The 12569-nt window shown below is 43.0% G+C and overlaps 1 protein-coding gene across 1 annotated transcript in view; it reads right to left on the bottom strand.

The window, feature by feature from the left end:
* The window catches only part of BTBD17 (BTB domain containing 17), a 530053-nt gene that overhangs the window by 489462 nt on the left and 28022 nt on the right, over window positions 1-12569 (bottom strand). Inside the window, exon 3 of the mRNA XM_068263563.1 lies at window positions 2053-2142. The gene's annotated coding sequence lies outside the window, so the exon portion shown is untranslated. The remainder of the gene's footprint in view (window positions 1-2052; window positions 2143-12569) is intronic.

The raw sequence follows: 12569 nt of genomic DNA, 5'->3' as shown, positions 1-12569 counted from the left end.
TTTAGACCCTTAGGTAAATATTTACATGTTTTTTTTTTTTATTTACATGTTTTTTGTTTTTTTTATAGTAAACATTTTATTTGGGTAGTTTTGGGAGGGTGGGAGGTAAACAATAGATTTATAATGTAAATGTCTGTTAATTTTTATTTATTTTTTCTTACAGGTGTAGTATTACTTTTTAGCCACAAGATGGCGGCCATGAGTTTGTTTACATGACGTCACTCTAAGCGTAGCACACGCTTAGAGTGACGCATCGGGAAGGGAACAGCCAGAAAAAGCACAGCTTCCGAGAGAAGCTGTCGCTTTTTCAGCGGGGGAGAGGAATCAGTGATCGGGCACCATAGCCCGATACACTGATTGCCTGGCTACCGAATCCGCGGCCGGGAGTGCGCGTGCATGCGCGCGATCGGTCGCGGGAGCACGCGGTAGCGCGCATGGTTCCTGGACGTAGAAACTACGTCCAGGAACCAAAATAGGTTAAGGACCCGGCCATTTTACAAACGGGGTGGGGGGGGGGGGGGGGTCAGGCAGCCGGATCTCCACTATGGCTAGGTAAGGAATGGTGTCTCAAGTGTAGCCAGGTGTCTCCCGTTTTGCCAGCAGCCTTTACTCACTTCCCGGGCTCCAGTGATGAGCAGCTCTAGCCCCCACTGCTCTGGCCGGCATCCTCGCTCCCACTGCTGTTGTGGGACCCGACACTTGCGTCAGAGCGAGTAGGGATACCGGCCAGAGATGGGAGCGCCGATCGCCGAGGGAACGTCAGGAAGGTAAGTACTGGTCCTCTTCCCCTCCTACCATCGTTGCTGTAATAGTGATCACTACGACCCATCGGCAATCGTAGTGATCACATGACCAGGAGCCAATCGCGATGGCTCTTGATCACTGAGGGGAGATGTCAGCTGTAATATGACAGCTTAATCTGGCCTCTTGCGTGCGCGCGACTGTGTCGGGAGCGGAAACAGCCGGCGGCGTAAATCCTATGCCGTCTCAGGCTTAGACAGCCACAAGTGTGGCATAGGATTTACATTGCGCGGTCCGGAAAAGGTTATAGGAGTTTTGTAGCCCTGTATAAAAACAAAAAGTGTCACTTACCTGGGGCTGACAACCAAGTGTCAATCTAATGGCCCTCTGCAGATATCTTGTCCTGCGCCGTCACTCCAGAATCCTCCGTTCCCCGGGGGCGGGGGAACGAGTGACTAATGTCACTGCGACTGCGCGGCCGGCTTTGCTCCTGCACGTGTCTCTGGTAGCTTTTTGCGCAGTACGAAGTTTTCTTGTACTGTGCCTGCGCAGTAAGCTCCCGGAGACGCGAGCGGTAGCGAGGATGCATCTGTTAGACGAATAATTGGACGGTGACCTGCGGCGGGGAACAGAGGGGGCTTCAGTGAGGTCACGGGACAGGATATCTACAGGGGTCTGTTAGAGTGGCACGTGGTTGACAACCCCAGGTAAGTGAAACTTTTTGTTTTTATACAGGGCTACAGAACCCCTTTAAGCCTGGTACACACCTTCAGTTTTGATTGGCCAATGATTCACCAATTTGATAACCTCCATGTAGTGTAAGGTACATACACACGTCAGATTTTTCCAAACGAATGGTCGTTTGGATGCTTGAACATCCGGTCGAATGATCCGCCAAACGGATCCGTCAAAACCTGTCTTATCAGCTGAACAACCGACCGTACACACGCCCGATTTGACATCCAAATGACCGGACGTTCAAACGTCTTTAGGGTCAACAGACTTTGAATACTATTGTGTAGATGAACTCTCATACTACATGGAGGTGGTGAAATTGGTCAGTGTTTGGCCAATCAAAATCAAAAGAAAGTGTGTACCAGGCTTCAGAGCACATCTGACAAGCCTAAAGCCTGGTACACACTTTCAATTATGATTGGCCAATCACTGACCAATTTTACTACCTCCATGGAGTATGAGGGTCTACAGGGAGGTGGTAAAACTGGTCAGTAATTGGCCAATCATAACTAAAAGTGTGTACCAGGTCTCAAAGGAATTCCGAGGTGAGACAAGTGTAATAAACAGTGTACATACTTGTATAGCTGATGTCATCCAGATGAGGACTCCGACCCCCGTTTGGTCCTGCACTGATCAGTTTACTTGTAATTTCCCCCGCACTAGGCCCTCGGGTCAATAAAACAAAAGACAGTAAAAGAAAAACAATAAAACAGTAAAAACTTAAAAAGTAGATTAAATATAAAATAAAACTGTGGAATATCTTAAAAAGTCGTTTTTAGGAGAAGATAGATACAATGGTTTATTTCATTCGTTTATTTTAACCTCAGGTGTCCTTTAAAGCTATCAGGAACACTGCGAAAGCTGTAGAGGAGAAGGAGGAAAGCATTTCATGACAAGTCATACAGGAAGATGCAAGAAAGGAAGGGGGATATTTTCCTGTCCATAAATCTGTTTATAAGATTTATACATTAGTGAAAGCAGCCGGATAGGAAGCTGCTGCTACCAGGAACATATAGCAAAGCTTCCCTTTCTCTGAGATGACTTCTACCATCTGGGACAAGTGCCCAAACCTGGACAAACGCTTTCCCAAAGAGGATGAACGATCGGTCAAAAACAGGGGTTCACTTAAAGAGGACCTGTAGTGAAAAAAAGCATCAAGCAATGACGTTTGGCGATGCACGGCCATAATGACTATCAAGGCGGATCGGATCTTTTAGATCCCCGTCAACTCCGCGCAAAGTACCGCGATCGCATGACTTCCCGTCCGCCCCCATCGTGTGACGTTGCGTGTACCTGCCCGCAGGAAGATGGATCGAGGAACACTCGTCCTCGGGGGACGTTGCTGGGATCCATCTTCCTGAGTCGTCAGGTAAGGGCCTTTTTTACACTTACGCTTGGATACCCCAAGTGACATGCTGAGATAGACATGTGTATGTACAGGGCCTAGCACACAAATAACTAGGCTGTGTTCCTTTTTTTCTTTCTCTGCCTAAAAGAGTTAAATATCAGGTATGTAAGTGGCTGATATTTCCAACTATAAAACACTTTCCTAGCAGAAAAGAGATAGGAAGTGACTACAGTGTGACCCTCACTGATAAGAAATTCCCCTTTTTGTCTGAGTCAGGACTGAGTCAGCCACTTACATACCTGATATTTAACTCTTTCAGGCAGAGAAAGCAAAATAGGAACACAGCATAGTTATTTGTGTGCTAGGCACTGTACATACCTATGTCTATCTCAACATGTCACATGTCACTTCGGGTATCCTTTATCAGTTGCTCTCAGTTATAACTGAAAGAAAGCTGATTTTCAAAGTAATGCTCACGTTACCCTATGGCACCTTTCACACGTAACGCATTTTAACTGAAATCTTCTTCCCAATGCACTGCTATGGAAAAAATTGTGTACCAATGCGCACTAACGCATACTAACGCACACTAACGCACACCAACTGATTAAGTGTAAATAGGCCCTTAGGCCACATACACACATCAATTATATATGCTCAGCGCAGAGTCCAAAAACAAAAGACGAGTCTTCAGCAAAGGATAATACACACATCAGACTATAGTCTTTGGAAACTGAAAGATCACAGACCAATCTTACCACCCTTCATGTAGTATGAGAGCCATACTCTACACAGTCTTTTCTATGGAGCTGAACTCCACATCAGAAAAAAATCTTTGCAAGATGCTGCACACACAGATGCTGTACAGACACAAAAGATCAGTATCTGCAAAAGATCTGTTCCTGCCAAAAATCCATTCCTGCAAATTGCAATGATAGTCTATGAGATCTGCAGATCATCATACACACATGATTTAACTGACATTCATCTGCAGATCAGATCCACCAGGATGGATTTTCAGATCTGCAGATGATTGCTTGATCTGCAGATGAATGTCAGTTAAATCATGTGTGTATGATGATCTGCAGATCTCATAGACTATCATTGCAATTTGCAGGAATGGATTTTTGGCAGGAACAGATCTTTTGCAGATACTGATCTTTTGTGTCTGTACAGCATCTGTGTGTGCAGCATCTTGCAAAGATTTTTTTCTGATGTGGAGTTCAGCTCCATAGAAAAGACTGTGTAGAGTATGGCTCTCATACTACATGAAGGGTGGTAAGATTGGTCCGTGATCTTTCATTTTCCAAAGACTATAGTCTGATGTGTGTATGAGCCTTTAGTGTCCAGCTTTATACTGCAGGCATCTGTAGGTGTTCTGTGTTTTCACTTCCATACAGCACAGACCTCTAAAGACATGTTAGTACAACACTTCTTACTGCTTGTTCAACAACACTACTTATGCCTGACAGCAGCGGACGTCATTACACCATATTCCTGCGCCTCAGACGTATAAAAGGCGGTGAGTGCCTACTTTCTACTTTACTTGAAATATGCAAATAATTCTAAGTTGTTGCAGAATTGTGCAAATGTTATTGCAAACCTATGCAGAGCGAATATGCACCAGTGAAAGGTTTTTACTGCAAGATGTGATCAGTCCATTTTACAATAGATTTTCATAAGAATTAGTAGAGTTCTGTATTCTGATACGGTAATGAGCATTATTCTTAATCCTCTCAAATGTATTTGCACCTCAATAACAATCCTACTGACTTAAGGTGGCCACTAATGATACAATTTGCTGAATGATCGTTTATGAACGATTCTTTGTATGCACGAATGGAAATGAACGTTTGTGACCACTAATGGAAAAAAAAAACCTCCTAACCAATCTAATCAGATTAAAGTGGACCTGAACTCTTGCACAAGGCAGAAGGAAAACATGAGAAATGCATGCTGTATGTATTTAGAGAGTTTCGCCTGTCTCATTACCAGTGTAATTTGATCCTTCATCTGTGTCAGCTCAGGAATCACCTCTGCAATGACAGAGCAGCTAATTGGTAAACACAGGATGACCCCATGTCTGCTTCCATGAAAGCAGGAAGTAGACACACTGCAGATTTCTTGCAGCTGTAACAAAAAAATTTTTTTAAGGGTTATTATGCTGTTGCATATGTTTTAGGCCTTGGTCCCATTGCATTACGATAGCCTGTCCGTTCGCGTTTGCAGTTTTTTGAGGCTTGGGCGATGCATATTTGTGAAAAGCACTTTTCTAAGCGCTTTTCCCAAACGGTTTTGTAATTCACTCCCTGACGCAAGTCAGGAAGTGAACTCTTTGAATCGGAAAAGAATAAATACAATGTATGTATTCTTAAAAACGCAAACGCAATCTCTGGACAAAGCGATTTTGTGAGCGTTTTGCGATTTCCCTATACCTTCCACTGAGGCAGAATCGCCTCAAAAATGGTACAGACACCGCTTTGCTGAGCGGATCGGAAACTAACCGCTCAGCTGTGAACTCTCTCATAGAGAATCATTGTACACGTGCTTTCAGGGCGATTTTGAAAATCGCCAGCGCTTAAAAAAAAAAAAAACACAAAATGCCTCCAGTCTAACGGGCCCTTAGTGCAGCTCTGAGTTCAGGTCCGTTTTAATGAAATCAATCCAATTTACAGATTGAACCCGTCGATCTGATCGAATTGGTTAGGAGATTTTTGTCCATTAGTGGTCACAATAATTTCCGATCGTTCCTACTAAAAATCGTTCGTAAACAATCATTCTGTGAATTGTATTGTTAGTGGCCACCTTAATGCGGACTTTGGTTTAGTGTAGATTTGGGCAAGACATTTAAAACAAATACAATAGAAACAAAGCTGGTACTGGTGTGTAGCCAGGGCCGGATTTCTGCAAAGGCCCCAGAGGCCACGGCCTAGGGCGGAAAAAAATCCAAAGGATTAAAGGGCGCCAGGACCTGAGAGAGATAAGAGGCTGCATGTCAAAATAAATCATTTCTCCTGCTCCGAAGCCGCCCCGGCTTTGCTGCACACACAGTCAGAATTCCAGAGCTCTGTGTATTTTCCTTACTTTGTGGTGTGCGATGATACAAGCTTCAGTTTATTGCCAGGGGTGAGAGAAACATGGATCACAATGTAGACAAAATTTCTGATCCAGTAAGGTAACAGAATTATTTCCACTTTACAACTCAAGCTGGGCTAAACAATGTATTGCTGGTCAGACTCTGTTAATGACTTGAGCCATTCCTTCTCCTCTCTCCCCCTGGATTGTAAATGTTAAACAGAAAGATAAGGTGTTTTTTTTTCCTTAGAGAGATTTATGACAGCCCATTCTAAGCTAATTCTTAACCCCTTGCTGGCTCATTTTAAAGGCAGCAGTACTGTCTGCAGTAGTATGAGATAGACAACTTCTCTATAATTATAATTGCAAATGTACTGTTGTATACTTTTGTATTATTACATTCTGTTTTGCATACCAAAAGTAATAACATACACTAAAAATTAAAAAAATATATATATTTGTACAGTGTTGGCAAACAGTAAAAAAAACACCTGTGAAAGAATCAGTACAATAAATACTATAAAATAGATGCAACAGATCTGTGATTACAGAAGAGCAGAGAGGGAGATGAACGCCGCACTGCTACTTCATGCCTGGTACACACCATGCAATTTGCCATCAGATAGATGGGTTCGAATTGATTATTTCTGACAGGTCTAATCTGATTTCTGATCATTTTTCTAATCGACTTTGTATAGGTGATCGGAAAATCGATTCAACCCATCTATCTGGTGCGTACCAGGCATTAGGGACTCACTGCTCTAACAGGAAAAACAATCATTCATCATTTTTCAGAGAGAAAACATTCATAGGTATACACGAGTCACTAAAACAGGCATTTCCTCCTGCAAACAAGTGATCGTTAAGGCTCATACACACATCATACTATAGTCTTTGGAAAATGAAAGATCAAAGACCAATCTTACCACCCTTCATGTAGTATGAGAGCCATACCTTCACAGTCTTTTCTATGGAGCTGAACTCCCCATCAGAAAAAAATCTTTGCAAGATGCTGCACACACAGATGCTGTACAGACACAAAAGATCAGTATCTGCAAAAGATCTGTTCCTGCCAATGATCCGTTCCTGCAAATTGCATTCATAGTCTATGAGATCTGCAGATCATCATACACACTTTGTTTAACTGACATTCATCTGCAGATCAGAAAATCATCTGCAGATCTGAAAATCCATTCTGGTGGATCTGATCTGCAGATGAATGTCTGTTAAACAAGGTGTGTATGAGGATCTGCAGATATCATAGACTATGAATGCATTTTGCAGGAACGGATCTTTTGCAGGAACAGATCTTTTGCAGATACTGATCTTTTGAATGTGTACAGCATCTTTGTGTGCAGCATCTTGCAAAGATTTCTGTCTGATGGGGAGTTCAGCTCCATAGAATAGACTGTGTAGGTATGGCTCTCATACTACATGGAATGGGGTAAAATTGGTCTGTGATCTTTCATTTTCCTAAAGGCTCATACACACATCAGACCATAGTCTTTTAAAAAATGAAAAATCACAGACCAATTTTACCCCCTTCCATGTAGTATGAGAGCCATACCTACACAGTCTATTCTATGGAGCTGAACTCTCCATCAGACAGAAATCTTTGCAAGATGCTGCACACACAGATGCTGTGGATCTGATCTGCAGATGAATGTCTGTTAAACAAGGTGTGTATGAGGATCTGCAGATATCATAGACTATGAATGCATTTTGCAGGAACAGATCTTTTGCAGGAACAGATCTTTTGCAGATACTGATCTTTTGAATGTGTACAGCATCTTTGTGTGCAGCATCTTGCAAAGATTTCTGTCTGATGGGGAGTTCAGCTCCATAGAATAGACTGTGTAGGTATGGCTCTCATACTACATGGAATGGGGTAAAATTGGTCTGTGATCTTTCATTTTCCTAAAGGCTCATACACACATCAGACCATAGTCTTTTAAAAAATGAAAAATCACAGACCAATTTTACCCCCTTCCATGTAGTATGAGAGCCATACCTACACAGTCTATTCTATGGAGCTGAACTCCCCATCAGACAGAAATCTTTGCAAGATGCTGCACACACAGATGCTGTACACATTCAAAAGATCAGTATCTGCAAAAGATCTGTTCCTGCAAAAGATCCGTTCCTGCAAAATGCATTCATAGTCTATGATATCTGCAGATCCTCATACACACCTTGTTTAACAGACATTTATCTGCAGATCAGATCCACCAGGATGGATTTTCAGATCTGCAGATGATTGTCTGATCTGCAGATGAATGTCAGTTAAACAAGGGGTGTATGATGATCTGCAGATCTCATAGACTATGAATGCAATTTGCAGGAATGGATCTTTGGCAGTAACAGATACTGATCTTTTGCAGATACTGATCTTTTGTGCCTGTACAGCATCTTTGTGTGAAGCATCTTGCAAAGATTTCTGTCTGATGGGGAGTTCAGCTTCATAGAATAGACTGTGTAGGTATGGCTCTCATGCTACATGGAAGGGGGTAAAATTGGTCTGTGATCTTTCATTTTCCAAAGACTATGATCTGATGTGTTTATGCACCCTGAGTGTGTGTGTGTGTGTGTGTGTGTGTGTGGGTGGGTGTGGGGGGGGGGCGGTTGGTGGTACTGGGCCTAGGGCACTGGGAAGTCCAAATCCGGCCCTGTGTGTAGCTTTTGCAGGAAATAGCTGCAGGGGCGTAGCAATAGGGGGTGCAGAGGTAGCGACCGCATCGGGGCCCTTGGGTCCTCCCTCAACTACAGTATTAGCTCTCTATTGGTTCTGTGCTCATAGTAATCACTTCTATAGATACGTTGAATAATGGTAATCATTAACAAGCTGCTCCCCATCCCCTTCTTGCACCTCTGACACTGTAGTTGCCATTGGCAGATTTTGGTGCGCCGTATCAATTGTTATGTATAGAGTGCTTGGGGGGCCCCATTGTAAAACTTCTCTTAGCTCCTTAGCTACGCCACTGAATAGCTGGCAGTCCAGGTTAATAGCATAAAATTAATGACAAACCAATGTGTGTGGTGCGTGTGTCGCCCATCTGTTTACAGCAAGTTTACAATGGAAGCGGTGTTCCCCTTTAAAGTTACTTTTCCTTTTACAAAGAGGTGAACAGCTAAAGTTGAGCATGGCAGTTTATGCTTCCCCAGCCTCCCGCTCGCTCCATTTGTCCTTGGGAAGGGGGAGTCAGTGGATAAAGGTCATTGATTTCTGCATTGTGTTACAGGCCAGCGCTTACTCTTCCTGAATATGACTCCATAGTACGATCCAATCCTGATAGCAGCTTAATGCACTGACTGAGCCAAGAGCCAAACTGACAAACACAGCCTGACCCACCTGTCGCGACCGCCCCCCCCCCCCCCTCTGATTGGAGTATATCATCATTTGCAGCGCTCAAAGTTTTGCCCATTGCTTGTAAACTAATTTATATTGTAACAACAATAATAACAATAACATTTTTATAGCGCTTTTCTCCCTGGGGACTCAGTGCTGTGACCCTGCATTATGCAGTCTCAAAGGCTAGGGAAAAGAGATGAGTTTTTAGCCTTTTTTTAAAGCTGTCCAGAGAAGGAGCCTCTCGTACTGATTGTGGAAGTGAGTTCCATAGAGTAGGGGCTGCATAGGAAAAGGTCCGAGCACCAAATGTTAAAGAGAAACTCCAACCAAGAATTGAACTTTATCCCAATCAGTAGCTGATACCCCCTTTTATATGAGAAATCTATTCCTTTTCACAAACAGACCATCAGGGGGCGCTGTATGACTGACATTGTGGTGAAACCCCTCCCACAAGAAACTCTGAGGACCGTGGTACTCCTGGCAGTTTCCTGTCTGTGAACCTTGTTGCATTGTGGGAAATAGCTGTTTACAGCTGTTTCCAACTGCTAAAAAAGCATGCAGCAGCTACATCACCTGCCAACAGTAAAAATGTCACCATGTAATAAATGTCAGAATGTAAATCAGGGATTTAAAAGATTTTTCAATGGGCAAACACTGACTAAATCATTTATACATAATTATTGTAAAAATGAAGCACTTTTTTTATTACATTATTTTCACTGGAGTTCCTTAAGCGTATCCTGGGAATAACCAGATTCAGCAATTGTAAAATCCGGTGCACAGGTCCTTGGAAATTAGTTCACCCAATTAAGGGGAAGGCAGGTCACCAAAAAACTATAAATGGCAAAAACAAAGGAGTGACCGCCACTCATAGAACTATAAAATTACACCCTGAGAGTCAGAAGTGGGGGATACCATATGGTCAGCTGGTGCGGATCCGACGGAATTGCTCTAAAGATGAGGAATTCCAAGAGGAAGCGATCAAAATGTGTGAGCGGTTCAGAAAGAGGGAGTACCCTGAACAGGTCCTTGAAGAGGCCTTGGAAAAGGCCTCTTCTCTTGATAGAGAGGAATGCCTTAAGAAAAGGACAAAAAAGAATGAGGATGACAAGGTCAGACTCGTTAACACTTATGGCGCACATTGGCCTCAATTAAGAAAAGTCTTGCAAAGACATTGGCATATTTTAAGCTTAGATCCTGATATACTTAGGGCGGTGGGTCCTTACCCACTTCTGACTCCCAGGAGGGCACCTAATCTGAAGGATGTATTGGTTAGGGCTGAGGTGTACTCTAAAAGTACAAAGAAAAATGATGGAAGAGGGTTCCTTGGCCCTATACCAAATGGAATGTTCCCCTGTGGTTCCTGTATGCATTGCAAATTGGTAGAAAAAACTAAGTTTTTCAAAAATGCCCGAGAAACAAAAGAATATGAGATACGAAGTTTCATTAATTGTAACTCAAAAGGAGTCATTTACATGATTAAGTGCCCCTGTGGGCTTAAATATATAGGAAAAACCAAAAGGAAATTAAAGGAACGCATAGGGGAACATGTAATTAACATCAAAGAAGCAGATGAAAAAAGCCCATTGGGAGCACACTTTGCATTGTTCCATGACAGGAATCCAGAGTGTTTGCGATTTAAAGGCATTCTGAAACCCAGCAGAAATAAACGGGGAGGTGACCATGAAAAATTATTGTATCAAACTGAGAATAGATGGATCTATAATTTGGGAACATTGATTCCGAATGGATTAAATTCTGATCTAAATTTGGTCCATTTCCTGCCTGAATATAAAAAGTAATCTAAGGAAGTTGAGAAAATGTATGTAGATGATTGGGATATGTTAAAGAGGTGTGTTCCCCTTTTAGAGGAGTGATAGGTATGTTTCTATGGAAAACAACATTGCAGGCATATCCATTTGGACTTAAAAATACAAAACATACTGTGAGACAAAAACCTTATGGGTACAGTGTTCAAGACTTGTGTATAAAAATAGAAACTATATAAAGGATTGATATATTGTTATACTGGACAGTTATCTGAAGGCGAAAATGAGGTATGGCCCGTGTTGGGCGAAGAAAGCGAGGCTTGGTTACAAAAAGAGGTGGTACCAGAAGCGTGAGATGAATCATAAGCTCCGCATGCCAAAACAAGGCTTGGTTCAAGCGACTGCTTAAGAGAGAGAGCACGCCCACTACCTTTCAACCACAGCGTCATCACACTGAAGAAGCCCACGTGATGTGGGCGTAACGCGTATGTGGGCGTGGTAAGCTGCGAATGGCTGACGGGACGCTCCTCTATCACACACACGCTGGAAGTTCGGTGTCCATGACTGGGCCGCACTGACCGGGTACCTGGTGTCGCGGGACGCCGCGATAGAGCTGTAAGATACTTTACACTCTGAAGAAAAGGTAAAAGCTTATATTATCATAGAGTGGCTGCCAGAAGAGGAATCTGTTGCTACAAGTGACTGTTATACTGGGGCCATGTTTAGCTGTTGCAGAGTTACAGCTGCTGGATCACACTAAGGCGGATTCCGGCTCTTAGGCAGCATGGAAATTATGGACTATGGTCTATGAGTTAAGTTGTACATGGCAGATTCCGTAACTCTCTGAGGATACAAAGAACTAGGCAAGTTGGTTCTGAACCCAGTGCAGTGGACAACCAGACGCAGTCTCACAGTTTCCACATGAGTTCAGTTTAAGAGATCAGCCGATCTGGATTGCATGCATGTGGTGTAACTGTTGCTGAGTGTGTGATTGGGAGCGCTCCTGTTAGGATAGCCAATGCAGTTTTTTAATCTTTGGGGGGAGGTATGGGGTTGAATATTTAGCTGGTGTTTTGAAGGAGTTTTTGATCAATAAAATTTGTAATTTTATAGTTCTATGAGTGGCGGTCACTCCTTTGTTTTTGCCATTAATAACCAGATTCATCTTGTTGGCAGAGCGGAGGGTGCGTGGAGGGGCATAAAGTTCCAATAGATCCGCTATGTATTTATGTCCCATGTGGTATAGAGCCTTGAATGTCAGCAGGCAGATCTTAGAATGGATTCTCCATTTTACTGGCAACTAGTGAAGAGTTTGCAGTACTGGGGTGATGAGTGAGCTGCGGGGGGCATTGGCTAGGAGTCTGGCTGCAGCATTCTGTACTAGTTGTAAGGGGCGCAGAACCTTATCTGTAGATCCGATGAACAGGGCATTGCAGTAGTCTAGGCGGGAGGATAAAATTGCATGAACCAGGGCAGGTAGGTCTTCAGCTGAGATAAGGTGTTTGATTCTTGCTATATTTCTTAGATGGAAGAAGGATGTTAAGTAACCTAA

This window comes from Hyperolius riggenbachi, chromosome 12, assembly GCF_040937935.1.
Source record: "Hyperolius riggenbachi isolate aHypRig1 chromosome 12, aHypRig1.pri, whole genome shotgun sequence".
Classification (NCBI taxonomy): Eukaryota; Metazoa; Chordata; class Amphibia; order Anura; family Hyperoliidae; genus Hyperolius; species Hyperolius riggenbachi.
Note: the sequence above shows the minus strand (reverse complement) of the source record. Positions and strands in the feature narration are given on the sequence as shown.